This window comes from Anas platyrhynchos, chromosome 24 (genome assembly GCF_047663525.1).
Source record: "Anas platyrhynchos isolate ZD024472 breed Pekin duck chromosome 24, IASCAAS_PekinDuck_T2T, whole genome shotgun sequence".
In the NCBI taxonomy this organism is placed as follows: domain Eukaryota; kingdom Metazoa; phylum Chordata; class Aves; order Anseriformes; family Anatidae; genus Anas; species Anas platyrhynchos.
In genome coordinates this window covers 4,157,058-4,182,983 of record NC_092610.1, presented here as the reverse complement: position 1 = coordinate 4,182,983, position 25,926 = coordinate 4,157,058, and the positions used below count along the sequence as shown (strand labels likewise).

The following is a 25,926-nucleotide window of genomic DNA, read 5'->3' as shown; positions in this document are numbered from 1 at the left end:
CCACCAAGCAGCGAAACCTCCCCCCCCCCCAGATCTGGGGAAGCTCCTCCAAAAGCCACCGCCGTGGGTGATGCTTGGAGGGCTGGCCTGAAGGGCTGGCCAAAGGACTTCCCATCCCCGCCATCTCGCTGCGAGATGCCCATGGTATTGCTATGGAAACTGAGCCCCGGAGAGAACCGGGTTGGCCCTGGAAAGGACCCAGTGAGCCTGGGAGAGGACCAGGTTCGCCCTGGGAAGGACTGGGTTACCCCCGGAGAGGACCAACTGAGCCCCAGTTTGGCCCCAGTTTGGGCCAAGCTCCCAGCCTCGTGCATGGATCACGGGACGGCGCACCCGGACCCGTTTCTCCCCCGTAAGCGGGGCGATGCGTCCCGCAGCCCCCTCCCCAAAGTCCGACCCCTTCCCGCAGAACAAAGCCCCCCCCTTCCCCGCCGCCCCCGGTGAAGCAGGCCCCTGTCGGAGCGCAGTCCCCGACAGCGAAGGTTATTTTAATGGATGCATTACTTTAAACGAACCCTCCGCCATCTGTTCCACCCCCTAATTACGCATGCAAAAAAAGCCCATCTCACAGCCAGCGCAGGAGAAAGTAAAGATATAAGTGATTTAAATGCGCCGAGCCCCAGCTCCGCCAGCAGCTGGGGTGGGCTGCGCTCCCCTCCTGCCTCCTGCCTGCCAGGAGAGCGGGGCAAGGTGCGGGGAAGGAGGCGGAGGGACGGGGCTCCCGGCTCTGGTGGCGGCTGCTGGCGAGGAGGAGGAAGAGGAGGAGGAAGGTGGTGGCCAGCCCCGGTGCTGGCAGCAGCAGGGGGTTGGCAGCGGCCCCCCGCAGCCCCCCTGGAGGTTGTGCTGGAGGCTTGGGGGGGTCCCAAGCTTGGCTGGGGTCAGTGGGGTCTTGGTGAGGTCCTGGTGACGGTGGGGTCCTCGTCCTGCAGGAGCCTCACCTGGGGATGTGGGGGTGACAGTGGGGCTGGGACCCCGCTCTGTGCCCCATGGCTGTCGGGTTGGTGCTGGGGGCTCATCCTCGCAGCCCCCCGGGATCTAGGGGGGGATTTGGGGAGCTCCAGGGGTGCAGCAGGGGCAGCTGGGGAGGGCTCAGCACCCGCAGGCTGTGCTGGGGGGAGCCTTTCCCCAGCCACAGCTGCATTTCCAGGAGCTGTCCCCAAATCCCAGGCCCCGCAGTGCCTGGGGGCGATGCTCGGCCCTGGTGTTTTGTCCCCGGGGGGTTGCAGGGAAGCAGAGGAGGAGCGCGGGGGGGGGGCAGGGAAGAAGCCCTCCACCGAGGCAGAGCCCGCGGGTAGTGGAACAAAATGACATTTCCAAATCAGCCTCCTGCTTCGGGGGGCTGGCAGCGTGCTGGGGGTGACAGCACACCAGGATCAGGGGCTGGGGGCTGAATCCCTTCAAAAACCCCGTCCCTGGGTCCGTCCCCGGCGTGACTCAGTTTCCCCCACCCCCTCCCCACCCCTCTCCCCGTGCCGCCGCGTCCCGGGTGCCGTCTCCCCTCTCCCTCCGTCTCCCTCTCTCCGTGCCTGACTGCAGCAGATGCGCCAGCTCTGCAGGAAGAGGGAATTAAGTTGGGCTGGAGGAATTTTAAAGATTGCTGCAGGCCTGAGGGTCTTAGATACCCCTGTGGAGATGGGCAGTCATGCAGAATTAATCCTATCGGCAGCCTGGCTCGCCTTCAGCCGGTGCAGATCTCCAGGAGAGCGCGAGGGAGCGCGGGGGGCGATGCTGGGGGCAGCTGGGCGAGCACCGGCGCCTCTCGGCGTTGATGGGAAATTAATAATGAAAAATTAAAGCCCCAACTCAGCCTTTCCACGGCCCGGAGGTGGGACTGGCAGGGGGAGGAGGCGAGCGAATTGTGCAAGGCTTAAGGAAAACCTGTTTGCCGTAGCGAGCGGAGCCCGGTGGCGCGGGCACGCAGCCGGGGAGCGCACCGGGGCCGCATCCTGCTCAGCCTGGAGGCTGCTGGGGTGCAGCCGGGGCTGGAGCTCGGCGTCCCCCAAAAACCGAGCTCTTTGCACCGGGTTCCTGCAGCCACCGGGCTCAGCGTGGGGCTCGGCACCAGCGTGGGGGACACGGGGACGCGCTGGACGTCCCCACGTGCCGCGACAGCCACGTGCCGCAGAGCCCAGGGTGGCATCTGCTCACCCCGTGGCTCTGCCAGCCCTGCAGGCACCGGCGTCCCCATTGTCCCTCCCGGTCAGCAGGGCTGCAGTGCCACCAGGCCACCGCGCTCGGTGGCCCCGTGACGCTGGGCAGGGTGGCAGCTGCCTCCCAGCCCCCTGCTCCTGTTTTATAAATAATGCAGCGCCCGGGGGCGAGCGCAGGGTGCTGTCACCCCAGCCAGGTGACACCAGGCCACCACCCCGCCCCAACAAGCAAGAGGCAAACCCCGCTGTCCCTGCACCCCCTTCTTTGTCCCCCCAGCCCCAAATACTGGGGCCGGGCGGTGGCTGCGGCGGGGGGCCCGCGGCGACCCCACGTGCCGTCCCCGCGCCTCGTGGCAGCGGCGGCGCCGATGGCGGCGCGCAGCTTGCAGGGTTGCCATGGCAATGTGCTGGCGCTAACGAAGCCGAGTAAACATTAACTAACGAGGGAGAGCCCCGCGCGGGTCAGGGCTGGGGGCTGCAGGAGCCTGGGGGGGGGGCTCGGAGCTGTGAAGGGGGCTGGGTGCAGCGGGAGCATCCCTGGACCCCTCGCCGGGCTGCGCCCCCCGGTGCACCAAGCCCTGCTGGGGGCTGGCGGGGGAAATGTGCCCAGGGCTGGGACACCGGGGGCCTTGTCCCCTTCTGGGGCCACCCTCCGTGGGACAGGGACAGCCCTGAGGACACCGGTGCGATGTGCAGGGGCTGAGCATCGCCGTGGGTGCCAACCAGCCATCGGCACCCTCCTTGTGCTCGCAGCCCTCCTGCAGCACCCATGGGTGCAGGGCAGGGAGCTCAGGGCGTCCCTCGGCCGCTGCCACCTCCTGCAGTTGTCACCGTGACTCGAGTCCCCGTGTCCCTCCCCGCTGTCCTGGCCTGGGGACCCTACAGTGGGGGTCAGGGAGGGGGTCAGCCCCCACGGCAGGGCCCCCGCGGTGCCAAAGGTCCCCTCTGCAGCTGGGGGCGCGGTGCTGGCGCTGCAGCTCATTAGAGGGAGGTGCAGGTGCCCCGGGTACCTTCCTCCTCCCAGAGGGCTCCTAATGAACGGCTGCTAACGAGCGCCTGCTCGGGAAGAGGCTGATTGGCGAGCAGGCACCGGGGAGCCATGCACAGGGAGCTTTTTTTTGGGGGGGCTGCAAGGGGCTGAGCAGCCCAACCTGGGGAGCCTTCCCTCTGCACCGTGCACGAGGGCCCCGTGTCCCCGTCCCCGTGCCAAATCTGGCCCCCCCACCAGCTCTGAGCAGGGCTCTGCAGGGTTTTTACCCCCCGGGGGGTGTCGTGTCCCTGCCCCGTGCCACCCTCCTGCCCAGGGACGGGGCTGTCACCGTCCCCCCAGGTGTGGCAGCGCCGCTCTGTGCCCGCTGGGCGGGTGGGTGCACGGGGATGTGGCTTGGGGAGGGGGCTCGTGTCAGCCCCCCCAGCCCTGTTTTTAGTCCCTTCATACGCAGCCGCCCACCCCCTCCACAGGCCTGTCTGCCTTGGGGGGGGCGAAAATCCGCGTCTCCCATTTGAACGCCCCCTCCCCAAAACCACCCCGGGGGCGCTGGCGTTGGAGCAGCGATGGGGGCAGGTCTGTGGGTGCCTCAAAAGGGGACGGCGGGGGGGGCTGCGTGGCTGGGGGGGGCCCTTAGGCTGTAAATGAGCATCTCATCCCCCTCCTTCCCCCCCCACCGGACTAATCTCCTGCCAAACCTGCTCTTCCTGCAGCGCCCTTATCGGGGGCCGCAGGTCGCCCACCCCCTGCCCTAGCTGCTATTTTCGGGGCGCCGAGGGGGGGCTCAGCCCATCCCTGGTGGGGTCATCGAGCTGGAGGGGCCAGGCCTGGCCCCGTCCCCCCCCGAAAGGAGCCCTAATCCTGCGTGACACGGTGCCCGGCTCCGCGGTGGCTAATTGCAGCGTCCCCAGCTGAGGATTAGGGTTTAAAGCGGGGAAGGAGCAGCGGGAGCAGATGAGCTCCCGAGCAACAAAGCTCCCGTTTTCCTGCAAGCCACTTTTATTAGGGGGGTAATTAAAAGCTGAACGGGAGGCGAAAATTACAGGGAGGGTCGAGCCGAGGGAAGGGGCCACCCAAATCCCCCAGCCTGAGCCCTGGGGGGCTGCCTCCTTGCAGGGCGTGCGGGATCCCGAGGTGCTCCGGTGGCTTCCAGCAGGGACAATCCCGGTGCCCGGTGTTGCCCCAAGGGCCAGGAAGGGTCCTGGGCTCCCGGCCCCGCTCCCCCCGCCGCGTTCCTCCCCGCCTCGCCGCGCTGGCAGGGCAGGAGGCAGCGAGGTGCTGGGCTGGTGGAGGAAACCCAAAGGCGGCCCCTATGAAAGGGGCTTTGTGTGCCCGGGAAGGAGCAGCCCTCCTCCTCCTCCTCCTCCTCCTCCTCCTCCTCTTCCTCCTCCTCCTCCTCCTCCTCCCCACGTTGCAGGAGCGCGGGCGAACCTTCGGCGCTGCGTAATTGGGGCTGGGGGCTGCTGGTTGGGGTGCTGGGCTGGGCACCCGCCGTGTCCCCCTGGTCCGAGGGGATTTTGGAGGTGGTGCAGGCACCGGGGTGGCCGGGGTGAGAGCCACCCCTGTACCCCTGCTGCTGCCGAGGTGCGCGGGGGGACACCCCCAGGGACAGGGGACACCCTGAGTGCTGGGGGAAACTGAGGCACGGGGCAGGGTGGCAGCCGGGCTGTCCCAGCTCGGTGTCCCCAAAGGGTTTTTTATCCAGTGCTTAGGACCGTGGTGTCAGCAGGGGAGGTGTGCTGGGTGACCCAGTCCCCGGGGTCACGCTGGTCCCCGTGGGACCGTGCTGGGCCATGGTGGCCCAGGTGGCACGGGGCAGCACGACCCTGCAGCCCCCCAGGACTGGCTACCACAGGACCTTGTCCCGTGTCCTCTTCTGGAGTGCCCTCGCCCCGGCCCCGCCGCCTGCCTCAGTTTCCCTTCCCACTCACACACACGCCGGTTCCAGTCTGGAGGGACCCCGAAACACCCGGGGGGGTTTGACCCACATTGGCCACTCCAGGTGTCCCCATGGATGTGGCTGAGGTTCCCAGATATGGGGGCATGGCACAGCAGCGGGTGTTTCACGGTGCCCCGTGCACGTCCCCAGGCAGAAGCTCTCAGCACTGGGGTCCCGGTGGGGTCCCCCCGGTGGGTGCCTGGTCCTGGCTCCTTCGCCCCGGCTCCGTCGGGTGGCGGGGGGCTCGCTCTCCGCCTGGACAGGAAGACGAATGAATTCCATTACGGGATCGCGATTTTATTCCACGTGTCAGGGAGCCTGAGATTAACTTGCTCACCAGGCTGTGACAAACCCAGACACCCGCGTGCACGCGCTCGGGCGCTGGGGCTTCGCACGCTCGCCGGGCACGGAGCCGCCTGAGACCCCGCCATGCCCCCCGCCGGCCCCCCAAGGGCGAGCAGGGCCGTCCTCATCCTCCCTCCTGCTGGCTGGGAGCCCTCCTGGCACCTGGGGGGGCTCCTGGCGCTGCCACCGTGCTGTCCCCTGTCCTAGAGGTCCTTCAGGCCCCCGAGGACGCAGGTGGGTGGGGAGCCCCGCAGCCTCCCCGCGCAGCTCCCCTGCGCGCGTCACCGTGCCAGGCCGCCCGCATGCCTCCAAAAACCAGGCTGGGAGCGAGGCAGGAGGGGGGAAACGGGGGCTCGGGCGCTTCGTGGGGCGGAGCGAGGCCTCTCGCAAGAGCTGGTGGAGCTGGGGACGTGCCAGCCCCGTTTCACTCCCGTTGAGCAGCTGCCCACCCTGGGAGAGCGGGCTGGGGCCGTGCCGTGCCGTGCCGTGCCACGTTGTGCTGTGCTGAGCCGTGCCATGCTGTGCCACATCGTGCCGTGCCGTGCTGTGCCACGCTTGCTGTGCCATATTGCACCGTGCTGTGCCATTCTGTGCCATTCTGTGCCGTGCCGTGCCATACTGCACTGTGCTGTGCCACACCGTGCCGTGCCGCGCCGTGCTTTACTCCACCGTGCCGTGCCGTGCTGTGCCATGCAGCGCCGTGCCGTGCCGTGCCGTGCCGTGCCGCGGGGCTGGCTGCTCTCCCCTTGCCGCCCCCCCTGCGCGGGCGCAGGCAGCTGGCTCTGTTTGCTGGAGGCTTTGCGCATTCCAGTTCTTGGGTCACTCGCCTTCAAAACCTCTCCGGGGACGGAGGCAGTTGGGAGCTGTAACAAACAACCGAAGGGCTCCGATGACGCCCGCGCCTGGCGCTGAGTGCCAGCACCGGGGGGGGTCCAAGGAGGGGAGGGGGGACGCAGCCCCCCTGCTCCCCTCGCACAGCACCAGGTGGGAGGGTGGCCGGGGGGGTCCTGCTGCAAACACACACACGGGACTGGGGCTCGTGGTTGGGAAGGGGGAGGCACCTCCGAGCTGTCTCCTTGCGGGATGTGGTCACATCCCGGGGAGCTGCTGGGTGTGTGTGGGGGGGATGCCCCCATCCCCAACACCCGGGGCACCAGCACCTGGCCAGGATTTGTGCGTGGCAGGGTGATGGAGCCCAGCGGGCGGCCACCTCGCTGCAGCAGCAGCGTGTTTGGGGCCAGTGGGGCTCGAGGCTGGTTAATGTGTCCTGGAATGTGTGCCGGAGCCGTCCCGGGGAGATCAAGGGTCCGCGCGGAGCCGCGGGAGCGCGGTGGCACTCGGGGGCTGCCGGGGCCGCGCGTCGGGGAGGCTGGGCGGCGCGGGAAGGTCAGGCTTGGCCAGATGCAGCCACTCCACCCTCCTCCAGTGCTTTGCACATTAATGCAAATGCACTGGCCTGAGTGGTTCATTAGCAGCATGTGGAATGGAATAATGCATCCGCATCCCATTAGCCTAATGAAAAAAAGGGAGCCGGCACCTGGAACAAAGCTGCCGACTCTTGGCGAGTGCTCTGGCTCGGCCATGCTGGGCCGTGGGGCCCCCCCTTTCCTTCCCCTCCCTTCCCTTCCTCTCCCTTCCCTTCCTTTCCCTTCCCTCCGCCGCCCCGCTCGCCCCGGCCACCTCCTGCACCCGCCTCCGAGCATCCTCGCGCCCACCACGGCCGAAGGGGGCCACGGGTGCCCCCACCTTGGGGTGCTCCCCGCTCGCCAGCCGGCACGGGGGCACCGGGGAGACCCCAGGCCGGGCGGTGCCGGTCCCGGGGGGGTGGCAGCGTTGGGCCCGAGTGGCGCAGAGGCGCTGGCCGGGTGTCGGTGCCGGGCGGAGAGATGTCCCCGAGTGTCTCTGGGGCTGGGAGCGCAGAGCCTGAAGGATTAGAGGAAACATTGCCAAACAAACCAGGCTGTGCCGGAACCAATTAGCCTCCAGCAGGCAGAGTTTCAGATGCTGTTATTTCTGCCTCTTCTCTTTCTCTGCCTCCTTCTGTCTCCCTCTCTCTTCCCCCTTTCCCCCCTCCCCGGCCCTCCCCAGCCCCTCCTGCCCGCCCCCAGCATCTCTGCCGTCTCCATTCCTCTCCGTGTCGGAGCTTGTTTTGGGCACTGGCTTTGGAGTGAGTCATGCCGCGCGTAGGGGATTTTAAAAGCTTTCTGCTGTCGCTGGGAGCCGGTTTGGGCTGCTCTGACACTGGGGGTGGAGCGCGGCGCGCTGCAGACAGCCCTCGTCTGGGGAGCCCAAAAATCCCCCGCCCACCCCCTCCAAACCCCCTCGGTCCCCCCAAAAACCGCTGGGGTCCCGTGGCCCCACGAGGCTGGGGCCGGGTCCCGGCCACCCCAGCCAGCCGCTGAGTCACAGCCGAAACTTTCGAGCCGTTGGAGCTTCCTCCGCGAGGCCCCTCGCCGAGGAAGTGGGCTGCCGGGGCGTCGAGGCTGCCGGGGCGGTTACCCCGGCCCCGGCTTGGGCCGGGCGCGCAGGCGCACGGGGATTGGGCGCTGGGGCTCGAAGCGTGGGAGATTTCCACCCCCCCCGGCCACCTCCGCCAAGCCCCGGGGTGGGGGCCCCCACGGCGTGACCCTGCCGCCGGTCTGCAGCTGGCTCCGGCTTCCCTTCCTCCTCCTCCTCCTCCTCCTCCTCCTCTTCTTTCTCCTCCTCCTCCTCTTCCTCGCCTTGAGCTGTGCTGCCGAGGGACTGCAGCTCCCGTGGATCAGGAGGAGATTTAGGTCAAGCGCTCGACTGAGTCGAAACAGCCATCTGTGTGCGGAGGAAAGCGGCCACCCAGCACCCCCGGAGCGCCCGGCACCGCCGCCCTGCCCGCGGCCCGGCACCGCCGCAGCGCCCGCGGCGAAAAACCCAATTGGGGAATCAAAAAAAAAAAACCCACAAAAAACGACCCTCTCCAAAAAAAAAAAAATCCATCACCCTCCACCTCTGCCCGTTGGCATCGCCGGCAAACGGAGGGGAAAGCGGCCAGGGCGCCGGGCCAAGGTCGCCCTGACACGCCGCGGGCGCTGCACGGGCTGGGTGCGGGCGCGAGGCTGGGGCCGGCCCCGGGCGCCCGGGTGCAGGCGGGGAGGGAGGCGCGGGCGGGAGCAGCGGCGCTGGCCACGGGCCCGGCACCGGGGCTCCTGGGTTCCTGCAGGAACAGGGTGGAGCGGGAGGAGGCCGGGGAGCTGGTGTCATCCCGGCCGCGGCGGGGGGTGCGCTTCCCTCGCGGGGTGGCGGAGAGGGAGGGGGGCTCAGCGCCGGCTGCGGGGCGCGAGGGGTGCGCCCGCCCCGTGCCTCGGTTTCCCCGAGTGGGACTCTCGGGGTGCAGGGGGCACGGCGAGGTTCGGAGGTGGGGGTGGAGGCGGCCCCGGCCCCTCCTGCTCCCCACCTGCCGGCTTCTTCTCGCTTTCTCCGTTTCCTTCCGGAGCTTTTTCGCTCGCCGGCGTTTCCCTGCCGCTGCTCCTCTGCACACGCCCGGCTGCGGGGAGAGGAAACGGGGCCGGGGAGGCCGAGGGGGCTTCCAGCCCCATGCACCCCGCTGGCACCGCAGCCGGCAGGGCTGGGGGTGCTCCCCGGCACCGCGCCCCCTGCACCCTCCACCCGCACCCCGCCGAGCCCCTTGGGAGCCCCCCAGCCTCTGGGTGCCGCCTGGTAAGGAGCTTTGCCCAGCCCCGCCGCCTGTTTGCTGTTAATCCTGCCTCAGTTATGGGATTAAGCGTGGGGAGAGCTTTGGGGAGCCCGGTTTTTGGAGGTTTTGGCCGGGAGGGGATGTCCCCATGTGGGTGCCGTGCCGTGCCGGAGCGGGTCCTGCCACCCAGCGCCGCTCGCTCCCTGCTCACGTGTCCGGGGAGCGGAGCAGGCAGGAGCATCCGTGAGCTGTGCCGTGCCAGGAGCAGGGCCGGTGTGTCCCCAGCCTTCATCCGCATCCCTCCTCTCCCTCCCTGCCTCGCACTTGCACAGCAGCACGCAGGCACGTGCAGCCGCGCGGCGAGGCGGCTCAGAGCGGGGCCACACAGGCAGCGCCCAGAGGAGGTGTCCGGCGTGGGGATGAGGGATATGGGCTCAGGGTGGGCTCCGATTCGGGGTGCCGTCCCAATTTCCCCCTGGCCCGGGGTCCCCGGGGAGGCCGGGGTTGTTCGGAGGGGGCTGGTGGATGCCGGGAGCTCAGCGGTTCTTTATGGTCTCAGAGGGCTCCATTAATTCTTTAAATATCCAGCCTTTCCAGGTGGGTTTTGTTGAAAATTAATTTCCGGAGCTATTTTAATTTTGCTGTATTTAATTTGCTGTTTATTTTAATTAATTAACGTCGGGAAAATCTCTTCTCCCTAGCATCCTGCAGCCGTCTGGGGTGGCTGCACCCGGGAGGTGAGAGCAGGGGGTGTTGGGGGCGCGAGGGCGAGGGGCTCCGGGAGGGGGGGAGCACCCATCTCCTCGGTGCCCACCCATCCCCGCAGCACCCTGCCCGGGGAAAAGGGCTTCTAGCACCCACCTGCCCTCCGGGACGGGCAGCGTGGCCGAGTGCATCGGGTACAGGCGCAGGGAGGCGGCGAGCTGGGTCCCTGCCCAGCTCCATCCTCGGCTCCGCGGCTCTCCTGGCACCGGGGGGGGGTTGCTGCCGGCTCCCCCGGGATGGTTGGGATGGTTGGGATGGTTTTTGCGTCTCCCGGCGGGGAGATGAGCTGGGTGCAGCTTTCAACCACCTTCCTCCTCCTCCTCCTCCTCCTGATAGCTCTGGGGACCCGCAGCCCAGGCAGGGGGTCTGGCACCACGGGGCCCCAGCGCGGTGCCGTGCCAAGGGGCAGGGGGATGCTCTCCAAGCCAGCACGGGGCTCTTCGCTGCGTCCCCGTGCCCGTGCTGAGGGATGCGGGGCTGGGCTCCACCTCACCCCACACCTCCCAGTGCCCGGCACTCGGTGGTCCCAGCTGGGAAAAGCAGCCCCGGGGCTGGCCGGGGTTGGCTCAACCCCGTGCCAAGGCCGGGAGGGGGGCCAGGGGGGGCCTGGCTGGGGGTTGGGGGGGAAGGGACTGAGCCGCCTTCCTACAGATCAAGGCCTCTGGTCTCTTGCATGTCTAGACACTGCCACACACACCTAATGTGGTTCTTGGCAGGAGCCGCGGCTGCTCTCCCGAGGTTAATTGCTGCGCGCGGAGCTCTGCAGACAGATAGCCGGGCTCCGCTCTGCCCCCGAGGACGCCCAAAGGGCTGCGGGGCGAGGGGCCCCGTGCCCACCCCGAGCCCCACACCAGCTCCCGGGGATGCTCGGTGTCCCCGGGGACCAGGAGGGGTGTGCACGGCCAGGTGGCTCGGCGTGGAGCTGGGGGGATGCACTGCGTTTGGGGAGCGCGCAGGGGTGGAGAGGGGCAGGATGCGCTCGGCATGGGGCTGGTGGTCCCCGGGGGGCTTCGTGCACGGGGCCGGGTGAGCGTGCACGGGGCAGGAGAAGAGTTAACGGCCCCGGGAGGCGCCGGCACGGCCTCTCCCTGCTCGCCGCGTCCTCCCCGCTGCCTCGTGGTCTTGGCAAGGCGGCTGGGCTAGATAAGGGGAAGCGCGGCGGGGGGAGCCGGACAAAGGCAGAGCCTTATTCAGCCTGCGTGGCCGGATCCAGCCTCCGGAACGGGAGCCGGAGAGAGCCACGGCAGGGACTGGGGCGGGAAGAGCTGTTTCATCCTGCGGCCGAACATCTGGCTGAAAGCAGAGCTGGGCGCGGGCAGGGAAAGGGACGGCGCCGGGGTGCGGTGGTGGGGTGCAGCTGCAGGGGCGATGCCTGGGGCTCTGCCGGCCCCAAACACCCTGGGACGTGATGGATGAGCCCGTTCCCAGCGGCTGCTTTTGCAGAGGAGCCGAGCACAGCCAGAAACCGGCACCCCCCTGAGCTTGGGCACCCCGGGGGGGCTGCGCTGCACCGGGGCCGGGCAGGACCCACCTCCCTCTGGCTTCCCCATGTGCACAGCAGCCCTCCTGCGGGCTCGGCCCCGGCTCCCTCGTGCAGTTTCCGAGGTGCAGCAGCGCAGAGCAGGGATGGGAAGTGGTGGCCTCACCCCAAAGGCGCACAGAGGGGGAAGCACATCGGCCGCTGGAGAGATCCCCCAGCACGACTTCCCCTGCTGCGCGTGGGGCCGGCGCTGGCGCCGACATCCGGACTCGGTCCCCCCCGTGCACCGAGCCCCCCAGCCCCGGGGACCTGCCCCGCACGGCATCCCCAGGGACCCAGGCGAAGGTTTCATTCCAAGCTGTGTTTTGGTTTGGGGTTTCGTCATGTTTTCATGGCAGGGAATTTCCGTTCCTAACCAAAGACGAGGGAAAGAAAAAAAAAAAAAAAAAAAGAAAAAGACAACACAAAAAAAAAAAAACCTGCGTTGAATTTTGGCCAGTGAAATGGGATGTTTCCATTCTTGTTTTGGCTTTTGGCAGCCCCAAACTGCAGCCAGTGGAAGAAACTGTCTTTGTGGAAACGCTGCTGGCCTGCTTCGTGCCGCGCTATGGCTGCGGCGCGGCCCCTTCCCGTCGGGCTCGCCGAGCTCCTGCCCTCGTGGCCGAGCGGCTCGGGGGCGTCTCGGGGGGCTTCGGGGGGGGTTGCACGGGGAGAAACTTGCAGAGAGCGTGAGAAGGAGCGCGAACCCTCCCGAGCGGCGCAGGCAACCGTTCCCCCGGCCCCTTTTGAACTCGGCTCTCTCCTCCCCACGGCTCCGCTGGCTGCGCCGCGCGCTGCTCTTTGCCTGTTCCGCAGAGGACATTGCCATGAGAACGGGATCTTTGTTTCGCGGGGAGCGTCGCCACGAAGCAGGCGAGCAGGGCTGCAAGGACACCGGTGGCACGGAGCTGGCGGCTCCCACTTGTCCTTGCAGCGGGTCGCTCTCTCCTCCCCAGCTGGCGGCAGAGCCGCGTTTTGCTCCAGCGCGCGCCGCGCGTCGCCGTCCTCCCGCCGTGCGCCGCCTCCCCTCCCTCCCCGCACGGCCCTTCCAGCGTCCCCGAGGAGCCCCTGGGGCCACCCTGCCCTGTTCCCGAGCCTTTGGGGTCCCCCCCCTTTGGGGAAACGGCGCTGCGGCGGGTGGGTTTTGGAGGAGCAGCCTCTGCAGTGCTCAAATGAGGTTGCTCCCCCCCTCCCCGGCCACGCTAGGAAGAATTACAGTAGGCCAGGCATCTGTTCTGGCAGAGCCGAGCTAAAGAGCTTGTCCTGGGCTTGGCAGCCCAGCCAGCGCAGCCGACAGCTTTTCCAAGGGCAGCCTTGGCGGGTGCAGAGCAGCAGGTTGACATTGCAGGAGGCAGAGGAGCCCTGCAGTGCCGGCACCGGCCCCGCGCCCCTCTCCTCGTGCCAGGCGGTGGGGTGGTGGGGGCGTGGGGGGGACACTGGTGGGTCTGCGGGGCTGGGGGATGCAGCCTCCCAGCACCTCACCCTGTTAGGTCTTCGTTAGGGCTGTCTGTGTGGTGTTAGGAGCGAGCAGGATGCGGCCACACGCACCCCTGGGCTGATAATGAGGGGCGCAGCGGGGCTGTGAGCTCACCCCGTGTGGGATCGGGGTGGGCGTGGGTGGTGGGGAGGCTCAGGCTTGGAGCAGCCCCCCTGGCTGGAGATCTCCTTGGCAGTGCCCCCCCCGGCTCAGAGGGTCAGGCTCAGCCCGATTTGTGCCTGCTGCTGGCAGGAGGACGGCTGGTGCCGTGCTCAGTGTGTGCCTGCAGGCAGGGGGAGAGCCAGAAGCCACAGGGCTGGCAAGAGGGGGGGGCAGGATCGGTCCCCACGAGGTGCTGGGCAGCCCCTTGCTTCCCATGGGACGCATTTAGCAGGGGAGCAGTCCCCAAAACCCCATCAGCTGTATGATTTGGGGTCCCTCCACATCCCCACCTGGCTGATGGGTGATGGATGCTGCTGTCCCCAGCAGCGCCGTGGGACCCATGGGGCTCCCCGGCCACGGGGGCAGGTGCGTGGTGCTATCCGAAATGGCCCCCCCTCCACCTTCTGGTGCTTTCCTCCAACCCCCCACAAAATTCTCTCCAGCCACGGCCACCCTGGTGGCACCGCAGCGCTCCTGGCCGGGGGCTCAGCCGCCCCTTTCACCCCCCGAGCCCCTCCGTGTCCCTAATCATGCCCAGGCCTGCGAGCACAACTGCGGCGCGGGTAATTAGCAGTAAATCTCCGCGTGCAGCTCTGCTAATCAGCCGGCAGGAGCTGGGCTCGGTGGCGGCGGTCCTGCAGCACGGCCGCCTGCCGCGAGGCCGCCGGGGAGGCTCGGGCTCGAGGGCACCTTTGCAAAAACCCCGGTGCAGCTCCTGCAAACGCCGAGCCCGGGGGTTTGCAGCCCCCACGCTCCTCCTGCCTGGTGCCCAGCACGGCGCCGTGGTGGCCGTCGGTGCTGCGGCTGCCGTGCCCTGAAGCAGAGCTCGGGACGCCGGGCACGGAGCTGGAGCGTGGTGGTCAGGGATGGGTAGAAATGCCCCAGCTCCTCTTAAAAACCCCGGCGCAGCAACCCGAGCTCGCGTCTCCCGTGGCAGCAATTCCCAGCGGGGTGGCGGTGGCGGCGATCGCTTTTCCTGGCCGGTGACCCCCAGCCAGGCCCTGCCCGGGTGGCGAAACAGCGCCTGGGTGCCCGGCACGGCCCCGCCACCTTTCCCAGCCCTATATCACCCAAACCCTCCTCATCCTCCCCATGCCGTGTGCTCACCCCATGCCCTGTCCCCCAGCCCCGTCCCCAGCTCCCGGCCGCGGCGCAGCCGGCACAGGGCGCGCACCCCAGCCCCGGCCCCCGCGCTCCAATCCGCGCGATTTCCTATTTCTTTCTTAATGCGCCCGAGCCTCCTGTTTGCTTTTTTAACTGCAGTAACCACAAGAGGGAAGTTTCAGAGCGGCGCGAGCCCGGCTCCGCCGGGAAGGGAGAGCGGCGGAGGAGCAGCCACATGCCACCGCCACCGCCACACCGCAACCCGGGGGCTTCGGCGGCACGGCCCGGCCCCGAGCCCCCATCCCCACACCCAGCCGTGCCTTCCTCCAGCCCCTTCCCCACGCCCCTCACCCTCATCCCCTCTTCTCTTCGGGGAGATGAGTTTGGGGCATGCAGCAGTGCAGGTTGAGAGCCGCCGAAGGGGCTTGGGCCCCCCAGCGCCGATCGATCGCTTTTCTCGCTCCCTCTTCTTTTTTTTTTTTTTTTTCCCTTTTTTTTTTTTTTTTTTTTCTGTTTGTTTGCAGCCGCTTGAGGGCTCTTGTGATGAATCCAGCCTGGACAGATTTCAAGAGCAGCTGAAACACAGCCCGTTGTGGGGGTGGGAGTGGGAGGTTAGCAGGGCCCGGTCAGCACCAGAATGCAAAATGGTGCAGCGCTCAGCGCCGCGCCGGCCTCGGGGACCGCAGGGGGACGGCACCCGTGGCCCCGCTGCCCCAAAGCTGGCGGCAGCGCCGGGCACGTCCGGATGCAGCGGGGCTGGGGAGGCAGCGGGGGCGCACGGGGGCACCGGCGGCTGCGTGCTCCGGCGGGGCTGGGCTCTGCTCCAAACCAGCCCAAAATTGCGCCCACAGAGGGACCCGGTGCCGCCGGCCTCGCGCGGGGTCGCACCTGCACGGGGCGGCGAGGAGCCGGGCGCCAGGTGCCGTCCATCCCCGGGGAGCAGCCGGCCTTCGAGCGCCGTAAAATGGCGGCTTTTTAATAAAACGGGGAGGGGGGCGGAGGAAACCCTTCCAAAAACCAGCAGGCGCTGCGAAAAGAAGGAGGAGAGGAGGGCGAGCGGCGCCCCGCGCCACCGGCTCGCAGCCGAGCGCTGCGCCAAGGCTGGGCAAGCGACGGCAGCAAAATTTGGGGAGGGGGGGGGGGACACACGTGGCTGCGCCGGGGGGCACGGGAGAGCAGGGGCAGGAGGCAAAGCAGCGCCTCGGAGGGGATGTGCTGGCTGAGGCGGCGCTGATTGGCGAGGATGCTGCTGCCATGGTGCTGGGTGCTGGGGTTTGCTGCGATTTTGCAGCTGCGACTCCGGGAGCCAGCAGGACGCCTGCGCGCGCGTGCACGCGCCCGCGTGTGCGTACAAGTGTGTGCGCACGCAGGAGGAATAATTAGTTCCTACTCTAGCACTTCTCCCTCAAAGTGCTTTTTAAAAGCCTCCATTCATTAGTCTTCACGGCTCCCCCGAGGTGCCGTGTCCTCATTCTCTCCCCGCGCCGACTCCCCACCTTCCCCAGAGCCAAAATGGGGATCCTGAACCGGGGAAGGGGAGGGCCGGGCTCCCGGAGGGCGCCGGGTGCTTGGAGAACCCATGGTGCAGCCCTGGTGGTGTGACAACGGGGCCAGCAGCAGTGTGCTGGGGACAGCGGGTAATTTTGGGGACCGTCCTGGTAGTACCTGTCCTTTTGGGGCGGGCTGGGGCATCACAAGCACCTGGGCATCGCTGCAAAGTTCTCGTTAGGGCTGAGCCGAGATGGGTTTGGAGCAATGGGGTGGCAGCGGGGTCCCGCAGGGATGGCGGGGACACGGGTTGGCTGCGTCCCTCCCGAGCAGCCTTGATCAGTGCCACCTCCTTGTGCCACCGGCTGTGCTGGGACAAACCGAGGCCACCAGGGGTGGCCCTGCGGGTCCCCAGATTACCCGGTGTAATCCTGGCACCCCAGGAGGAAGGAGGCTGGAGCGCACCGGTGCCGCTCAGCCCCCGGACCCGAGCACCGTGGCTCGGTGCAGGAGCAGGCGGGCGCCTGGGCGCGTGCCCCTCCGGCGGGCGGGCGCTGGCAGAGGGCCTCCTCTGCAAACCCTAACCTTATTTTCCCAGGTCCGACGCCAGTTTCCATGGAAACAGCCGGGAGCAGAAACGGGAACCAGAATCCAGAAACGCGAAGCCTCGAGCTCCCCGTTCGCTTTGCTGGATTCCTGCTCCCGTCGGCCCCGGGACACCCTCGGGGTTGGGGTGGTGCTGCGCTGTGGGGAGCGAGGGGCACCCCAAGCATTCTGCAGCACCCGTGGGTGGTGCAGGGCGCCTGGGGAAGTGCCCGGTGCCCGGGCAGTGATGTGGAGGCTGGGATGAGGTCTGTGTGTCGAGGTTGTGCCACCAGTGTGCGTGCGATGCGCGTGTGGGCACGCTCGTGCACCCACCTGCGCATGGCACGGGTACGGGGGGGTGTGGGGGCTCAGTATTTATCGATAATATGTGTGGGTGTCGGTGTTACTGGTGCGTGGGGAGGCGCCCAGCCCTGTCCCTGCCCTAATGTCCCCAGGACGTGATGGGAACAGGGCACCAGAGCCACCCGGGGAAGGGCAGCACGAGCCAGCTGCGGCGCGGGGACTTGGCTGCCGGGTGCTGCAAGCGTCTGCTGGTGGGGGGAGGCTCTGCTCAGCCCCCCCGGGGCTCTGAGCCCCCAGAATGCCCCCAGGCCTTTCAGAGAGACCACATCTGCCTGCTCCCCGCTCCAGCCTCGTCTTTGCCAGCTGTGAGGTGTTGTCAGGGCGCCTAGAATCCCCCAGCCCCCGGGGGTGGTGGCACCGCGAGCGGCTCGCTGCGTCCCCGCGACGTCCCCAACCTGGCTGAATGGTGACCACCGGGAGGGGCCCCGTGGGGCGGGTTTGTGTCCCTGCGTGGGCTCCCAGCACCCGGCGTCGGTGTCGGTGGGACAGGATCGCAGCCGTGCCTCACCCCGGGGCGCTGCCGGCACCGGCACGGCGCCTTCCCCCCGAGTGGCACCGCCGCCATCGCGCGCGCACACCGTAATACATCATTTAGAGACGGACAGGTATTAAGATACATTATGGATAACTCACGGAGAGAGACGCTATTAATAATACAGACACATACAGAGGGAAGAAAGTGCACACTTGATTTCCATGTTGCTACCAGGAGTTGTGAGGCTGGCTCTGGCTGCCTCTTCCCACACGTGACTGCAACACAGTGGGTAGCTGACAGCCCAGAGAGCCTGGCTTGGGGCCAGGAAAAAGCAGAAAACACAATGTCTGTGCATATCCTCTCTCTTAAAATAACACTCCAACACCGTCTGAGACGAATTAAAATAAGATCAGGAGCGGTCTCGCGGAGAGAGAGAGAGAGACGGAGGGAAAAAGGCAGGCAGGGGAACGGCCAGGGCTGGGTTGCTTCAGACACTGCCACCCGCCCGCAGCCTCCCGCCAGCTCTCGCGGGGAAGGAGGGGGCTCGTTTGCAGGGCTGGAGTTTAAAATAAAAAGGCGAGAGAGAGAAAGAGAGAGCAAGAGAGAGAGAGAGAGAGAGGGGAGAAAAGGCGCAGGCGAGCGGGAGAGCAAATCCCCGGCCGCGGCGGGGAGGGGAGAGATTCCTGCCGTCGTGTGCGCTGGATGTCCAGCACATGTCTGTCCTTTGGAGGGGAGCCTTGGCAGGGCGGGGGATGCGAGCGCAGCCTGCATGATGGAGAGCATCAGGAATTTCCTGCAGCTGAGGAACACACCAAATACCAGAGTGCAAGGGAGAGCGGAGGGGAGCAGGGTGCCGGGGGGGAGCGGAGGGCTTGGAACAACCCGCGGGCAGGGGGCAGAGGGGTTGGGGGCTTGGGGAGGTGGGGATGGGGGCGGGGGGGACCTGGCGCTTCGGTGCTTTTTCCATCTGTGTGCCTGTCGGGGGGGTTTTTTCCGCTCGCTTTTTGAAGGCAGGGCTCGGCCGGAGGCTGGCGGTGCCCTGCGGTGCTGCCTCGCCGCCGCGGGCCCCTCGCCGCCCTGCCCTCCTCCCCCTCCCCAGCACGGCTTTGGGATATTTTGGGGCTTTTACGTCTTTTCCTGACCTTCTCTCTCCCCCCTCCTCCCCAGCCTTCCCCCGGTTATCTGGCGCGGCGCCGGGGGACGTGGGGTCGGCGATGCCGGGGGACATGGGGTTGGTGACACCAGGGGACGTGGGGAGCCAGGGCCACATCCTGCACCCCACACCTCTCTCACGGGGCTGAATCCCGCTCGGGAATCAGCCTGGAAGGACGGGCGCATCCCCACGGGCACCACCTTGGGGGTGCCCAAGCAGCGCCTGGCACACGTGCGAGCAGCTTTGCGAGGCGCCCTTCATCGCGCTCCCTCCTCTTCCTCACCCGCCTGGGCCCGGTTGGGTTAAACAACCCCAAAGGCACCGGGGGGGCGGGCGGCAGAGCCCCCGCGGCTCGGCGAGGCTGCGTCCAGGTGCAGGCTGACCTCTCCTCTCGCAGCTCCCCCTGCATCCCGCTCCGAGCCGGCGGCTCCCTGGGGGCTGCTGGGGGGCCGGAGGGGAGGAGAGATCAGAGGGGGCATCGAGCAGCCAGCGCCGGCTCCAGGTAGCCAGGAGGTCGCTCTGAAAATCTGGAAGTGGAGTGCGCTTGGTGCTCAGCAGAGCGGCGAGAGCTGGCTGCTGCTTCAGGGCGGAGAGGAGGAGGAGGAGGAGGAGGAAGGAGGAGGATGCAGAGGATGGAGCGGGGCGCAGCGAGGCCGGGTGTGTGTCCCCCCCGTTGTGACCGCCGGGTGTCCCCACGGGTGTCCCCGTGCCCCAGGGGGACGCCGTGCCCACGCAGAGCATCCCGTGCAAAGCGGGTGGGGGGCTCCTGGGGGGGCCAAAGAGGTGCAGAGGAGGCTCAGAGGTGGCCGAAGCCCAAACACGTGGCCCCATCGCCGCCTGCCTCTCGTTCCCATCCACTCCAGGCCCCCCCCCTCATTCCGGGGCGAGCCGTGCCCCACACCTGCCGGGGGCTGCGGGGGCCCGGGGATGCTGGGCAGGCGCTGAGCTCATTAACAGGCTCCAGCCTCCCCTGCACGGGGGTCAGAGAGCAGCAGCCGGGGGCAGGGGGCGTGGGGAGCGCGGCCGGAGGCGCTTTGTGTGGGCTGGCAGCGGGGCCCCCCCCCGGCCCCAAACCTCCCTGCCCGGCACGGATGAGGTCCCCCCGGCCCCTTGCGTGACGGGAATCTGTCCTGGCCCTGCTCGCCGCGCCGGCTGACGGATCCTTTGATCTCCAGCAGGGCTTTGGCTGCACTGACCGAGGGGGGGGTACACCCTGGATCCCCCCCCACACCCCGGTGACAAGGGACAGCCTTGCACGGTGTCCCCCTGCCCGGGCAGGAGGCGCAAAACCCTTGCTCAGCCCGAGGATGGCTTCTCCCTCGTTAGCCACCAGCCACTAATTGTCCCCTCTGCGACGCTGTGCCATGGTTTGGGGGTGGGGGGGGCCCTTCTGTGCCATCCCCTGCTGTCCCCACGGCCCTGCTGTCCCCTCGGGGACACGTGGCCCTGCTGGGGGGCACCGCCAGCTTGGTGTCTGCTGGGGGTGGCCAGCGGGGAGGTGGCCGTGGGGGGGTTAGGGGGGGGGCAGTGGCTGGAGCGAGTGTGAACCTGGCATCTGGCGAATGTCACCTTACCCAGCCCGCGCTTCCCTGTCTCCATACCAACCGTTCTGCTCCAGCCACCTGCGGGGGGGTGGCAGCCAGTGCCTTCGGGGAGGAGGCGAGCTGGCCGCGGGCTCACCGCAACCTTCCCGCACCTCTCCCCTCCCCTGCTCGACCGACCCCCCCGGGGTGCCGAGTGCCGTGCCACATAAATCCGCCCTGCGCTCCTCGAGCCATCGCCAGGCACAAGGGATGCGCCCCGGAGACGTGGCGGTGCTGCCCCTGCTCGTGCAGCCCCCAAAATCCCCTTACTGCTCGCTCTGGGGCTCGGTTTCCCCTCGGGGGATGGAGAGGTGGGGGTGCAGCGAGCCCCTGCCCCTGCCCGTGCCGGTGCCCCCGCTCCCCGCCGAGCCCCGGCGCAGCTGCGGCGCAGGAGGGAGGCCTCGCTCCACCCCAGCCTCCGCGGCGAGGGCCTCTTCCAACAGCTCTGCACATTTTCCTGGACTGTCCCTCTTCCCTGCGACCAGATGTTCTCACCCTCCTCCTCCTCCTCCTCCTCCTTCCCCCCTCGGCAGGGTCCGGGCGGGAGCCAGCCCGATGTGGCCGCCTGGGGACACCGCTGGCCGGGTCCCCCCCTCCTGCCCCACACCTGGCTGGGGGCCAGGGCTGAGCGCTTTGCAGCACCAGGGCCTTGTGCATGGGGGGGGGATGCTGGAAGATTTGGGACTCTGGAGTATTTAGGATGCTGGAGTGTTTGGGATGTGGAGTATTTTGGGGGTGCTGGAGCATTTTGGGGGGGTATTGAAGCATTTGGGGGATGCTGGAGGATTCGGAGGGTGCTGGAGCATTTGGGGGGTGCTGGAATATCTGGGATGCTGAAATATTTGGGGGTAGCCTGGAGTGTTTGGAGGATGCTGGAGCATTTCAGGGGCTGCTTGAGTATTTAGGGGATACTGGAGCATTTGGGATGCTGGAACATTTCGGGGGCTGCTGAATTATTTGGGGTAGGCTGGACTATTTGGGATGCTGGAGCATTTCAGGGGCTGCTGGCGTCTTTAGGGGCTGCTGGAGGACTTTGGGGACGCCGGGAGGTTTAGGGGAGTGCTGGAGCATTGGGATGCTGCAACATTTGGGGGCACGCTGTGCTGCTGGGGAGGACGCTGGGACTGTTGGGGAGCATCGGGGCGATGCCACCGCGCCTGGGGGGCGCGCCGTGCTCCTCGCCTCTCCATGGCTGGCACAAAAGGGGCCGGGGAGGGCTGCGCACACACGTGCAAGCCCCTCAGGGGTGCACACGCGTGTGCAAGGCCCATCCCCAGCTGGATTCAGCCACGTGGCCACCGCTCGAGGCCACAGCAGGAGCAGGGGACGGAGGGGCCGGGTGCGAGCGCCGCTCCCCCCGCAGCGCGCGGCCGGGTGTAATTTCAGCAGAGCCTCAGCGAGGGGCAGGAGCAAATCGACCTTTTCACCCGTTTTCCTACCGGGGGGATTGCAGCCTGTTTCCTGTTAAACCTCGCCGAGAACCGGCTCCATCCTGCTGGCGAAGGGAGGGGGAATCTGGGGGAGCCCCGGCCGAGATTTGGGGGGGGTTTGGGTTTCCCTCCCCGGGACCCGTGGCGGTTCCTTCGTCCCGCTTCGTCCTCCTCTTCTTCCTCCTTCCCCTGCCGCTGTCCCCAGTGCAAGGCTTCGGGCGCCTTGGGCAGCCCGGGGAGCGGGGAGGCAACGTGGAAAATTGCTGCGAGGAAGGAGCCGAAGGCGGGAGTGATAAATATTGAAAGGGTGGGATTTCGATGTAGGCTGCAACAGCTGTGCTGGTTACAGTGTCACACTATCTCTCCACAGGTTTACTGACCCATTTCCATTCACACGGCTGCCAGTATCTTAGCAACTGCAACAGTCCCCCAAGAACAGGCATATTGCCTGCTATTAGTGACTGCTGCAACTGTGTCAAGGTTAGCTCTCTCCCTCCAAGCCCTGCAGGGTTTGTTTTCCGCCCAAAGCCAGCGCAGGCTGTTTGGTGGCACAGCCCCGGGGCGCCCGCCGAGGGTACCCGGTGTCCCTCCGGCCCCAAAAGCATCCCAAGGTGGTCCCCTTCCCCAGGGCTGGTGGCCCCATGGTGTGCCGGAGGGGTGCAGGAGGGGTGCTGGGTGCTGGGATGGGGTGGGGAGGGTGGGCGAGGGGCTGGGTGGGTCAGGGGGTGCTGCGGGATGGGGTGCGTGGCGCAGCCTGCATGGTCCCCGCTCGTCCCCGGTCTCCGTGGCGCTGGGGTGGGCTTTGGGGAGGGGGAAACTGAGGCACGGGGGCTGCAGGGGATGGGGTAGGGGGTGAGGGTGCTGTGCCCAGCCCTGGGTATCCCCAGGGTGGGTGGGCGCGGAGCCAGCCCACAGCAAGGTGAGGGGCTTGCACCCCCTTTGCGCCCCCCCAAAACGCATCGGGGCCACCGAAGGCGCAGAGCACGGAGAGGGCAAGCAGCCAGCCTGCCCCAACGGGGAGGGAAACTGAGGCACGGGCACCCCGCACAGCACCCCAGCAGGGGGCTGAGCACCCAGAAAAGGGGTCCTGGGATGGGGCAGGGTGGGTGCACCCGGCCCACCCCCCCCCACCCCGTTGCCGGCAGCGCTGCAGACAGCAGGCTCCACACGAGCGCAGCCGCGGGGACGGCTGAGAGGGAAGCCACAAAAATGATTTAAGGGGCTGGCGGGATTGATTTATTAAGAACAATTAAAAGCGCTAAATACGCTTAGCTCAGCCAGACGCCGAGCAGGGAGCCGGGGGGGGGGGAAGTAGGGGCGGGGGGAGACCTGTCTGCTGGATCCAGAGGGCGAGGCTGGCAGCAAGGGGACCCGCAGCGCCGCGCGGGGGGACCGGGTGGCACCGGGCTGTGGTGGCGCAGACGGGAGGGGAAGGAGCAGGGTGCTGGGAGCAGGGGTGAGGGGCGAGGGCGATGCCGTGGGGTGCAGCACCCGTGGGTCTGATGCGCAGCCGGGGCTGGGTGCAGCACCCAAGGGTGGGTTTGCACCCAGGGGTGGGTTTGCACCCAGGAGGAGGTTTGCACCCGGGGCTGGGTTTGCACCCGGGGGTGGGTTTGCGTCGAGGGATTTTGCACCCAGGGATTTTTGCACCCAGGGATGAGTTTGCATCCAGGGCCGGGCTTGCATCCAAGGAGCCGGTTTGCATCCGGGGCTGGATTTGCACCCCACCATGGGTTTGCACCCGGGGCTGGGTTTGCAACTGGGGCTGGGTTTGCACCCGGCGATGGATCCGCTCCCGGGGATGGGTTTGCACCTGGGGCTGGGTTTGCATCCAAGGCTGGGTTTGCATCTGGGGCTGGATTTGTACCCGGCCCGGCAACGGATTCGCCCCCAGCTCTGCGTTTGCACCCAGGGGTGCGTTTGCACCCCGGCTGGAGGGCTCCTGGTGGGATGCAGGGGGACAGGAGAGCCCCAGGCAGCGCTGGAACCAGGCGAGCTGCGCCGAGCCGGTGCCAGCTGCCAGCTGCAGGATGCCCAGTATGCCCAGTAAGCCGTACTGGGCAGGCGCTGTGGTCACGGCCCCATCTGGCAGCGCTGCCCTGGGAGCTCAGCAAAGCCCCGTGCAGCTGGTGCCGTGCAGGGACAGAGCAGGGCTCGGGGAGCGTTGCGACACCACCAAACCCATGGCCCTGCAGGAAATCCCGGCCGAAAGCACCAGGAGAGTCCCCAGTGCTGCAGGGACCTGCCCAGTGCCTGCCTGGGGGCTGGACTTTGTCCCCGTGGGGGGGTGCCCGGGGGTCACAGCGTGGTGCCCCCACCCGCTGACACACTGGCGGGCTGCGCTCTGCGTCCTCCCAGTCCCTGTTGGCTGCGTGTACTGGGAACACTGGTTTTGTCCCCATTTCTGCTGCTGGCTGTCCCAGGAGGGTGCCCATCCCCATGCTCAGAGGGTCCTGGGCAGCATCCCATTGCCTTCATCCCTCCCTTGCCTCCTCTTCCTCCCTCTCCAGCCCCGTGAAGGCATTGTGCTCATGGGGACCGGGGTCTGTCCCACCACCGATGCCTGTGGGGCCGGGGCTGGTGGCCTCGGGAGCTGCCCCCGGTGCCCCCCAGTGCCCCCAGCCCCTGGCTGAGAGAGCAGGGAGCAGGATCCGGCCCCTCCCCTGGGCACTGGGGATGGGGATGCCCAGGGACCACCAGGGGACACGGCGGAGGGGGGGTCTGAGCTGCCTCCACCCCCCTGCACCATGTCCCCATCCTATCGCAGGGGCTTGGGGTGGATTCGGACCCCCGCAGGCATCACCTCCCCCTGCTCACCCCACCTTGGGGGCACGACAAACCCCCGCATCCCCCCCCCCTTTATGCATCCCCGGCGATGTGAGCCCCCTCCTGCTCCCCAAAACCCCAAAACCCAGAGAGGGACCCCCCCTCGGTGCCGGGGGCGGTGGGAGAGGTGCAGGACGGGAACAAAGCCCCGCTCGGCGGCTGGCAGGAGCCCGAGGCTTTCTGCTGACCCTGCTGCTGCTCTCCCCGACCCCCCCCCCGCGCTGCCCCCACCCGCTCCTGCCAGCGTCAGCGCTTCCCAGCAGCTCCCAGGTACCGGAGCCAGCCGAGCGCTGGAGGAGCCGCTCCTGCCCCTGTGCCCCCCGTGCCACCAAAGGAAAAACCTCCCTGGGCACTGGGGGGGCTGTCCCGTGTCCCCCCGGTGTCACCGTGGTGGGGTGCAAGGGCTGCGGGTGCTGCGTCCCCGAGGGGCGCACGGCCCTCTGCCGTGCCCCTGCCTCGTGGGGTCTGGGGACAACGAGAGGTGGTGGCACTTTTGGGGGGTGGCCGCAGCGTTCCCAGTTCGCCAGCGGGGCTGGGGGCTCTCCATGGGTTGGTTTCTCCCCATGGGGGCCTCGTGCCCTGGGCTGGAGGACGGGACCCCAGCCCTGTCCCCAGCCTGGTGGCCGCGGTGTCCCCAGCGCTCTCCTCGGCCCCGTGCTGCTGTCACCCTGGGGGCAAAGCCGGAGCCCGTGGGGCAGGGAGAGAGGGGGGGGCTGCCCCCCGGTGCCGTGGGCACCCACTGGGGGTCCCAGCACCCTCCCTGCAGGCCCGTGCCCGTGGGCACACCAAGCCAACCCGCTTGGGGTCGTGCCACCGAACCCCGCAGCACCCGCTGGCGGTCCCCTCGTGTCCCCAACCCCACCCAGGTGACATCTCCCCCCGGTTCGCCCCCCACCCTCCCCAGCAGCTCGCGCGCCCGCCGCCGGCTGCCCAAGGGTTAAGGAGAGTTTGCTGCTCCTGCAGACAATTAGTGACATCTTTGCTGACAGCGGCACACACCGAGCTGCTCGCCCTCGCCGCCTCCCCCCCCCCCCGGCAGCACCCACCCGGCCGCCCCCGCGCCCCCACGGCCCCGGCTCCCGGCCGCCCCTCGCCCCTCGCCCCGGCGGCTTTTTCGGCTGCGGCACAATCGCAGCCGGGCGCGGAGCAGCCAGCTCCCCTCGCTGCCCTCTGACCCGCTGTTGCTGTGGAAACTGCATCCGACGTCGGATTACGGAGCCTGAATTTGCAGGCTCCAAACTCTTCCCCCCCCCCCTCCCCACCATCACCACCACCACCCTCCCCCGTGCGCGCACGTGCACAAACCCCACCCCAAAAATCCGCCTCGGGGTGCCCGCGCTGGGGATGGGCGCCTGCCTTGGCACCCGGGGTGCTCCCCTGCCTCGCACCCGGTGATGCCGAAGGTGCCACCGTGAAGCCAACGAGGCCGTCGGTGCCCCCCCTGGTTCCCCCCACACCCAGCACCTCTGCACCCCTGAGCATCACCCTCCTGGGTGCCCCCATCCCCGCATCCCGTGGCTGTGGGGTGCCAGGGGGATGAGCTGCAGAGCCCCCCCTGTTACCCAGCAGCTTTTCCAAAAGGACCCCAAGCAGGGAGGGGGGGGTTCACCCCCAAAGCCCCAACCCCAAACCGTGTCCTCGTGGGCCCCTGACACGTCTGGGTGGCAGCAGGAGCCGGGCACCCATGGGATCCAGGGTCCCAGCGCCCTCACCCCATGGGCACCGCACGCGTCCCCAGGGTCCGGGTGCCCCCACCGGGGGAAGGGGTGCACGGGGGAGAGCGGAGCCCGTTTTGGGAGAGCTCCGTGGGCTGGGTTTGTGTCTCAGCATCTCTCCCTGCCACCCGGGGAGGTAGGAGCTGAATTAATCGCGATCAATTAGTGCTGCTTGCAGCCACCGGCTCCCGC

General features: G+C 68.0%; 1 protein-coding gene across 6 annotated transcripts in view; it reads left to right on the top strand.

The window, feature by feature from the left end:
* AHDC1 (AT-hook DNA binding motif containing 1) overlaps positions 1-25,926 on the top strand; it is a 50,842-nt gene that overhangs the window by 7,763 nt on the left and 17,153 nt on the right. Inside the window, exon 2 of one of the 6 annotated variants that reach the window (XM_072027539.1) lies at positions 21,564-21,673. The exons of 4 other annotated variants lie outside the window; for them this stretch is intronic. The gene's annotated coding sequence lies outside the window, so the exon portion shown is untranslated. Of the gene's footprint in view, positions 1-8,389; positions 9,113-21,563; positions 21,674-25,926 lie in introns of those variants that run through there. One more of the 6 variants, XM_072027537.1, reaches the window with a different exon arrangement.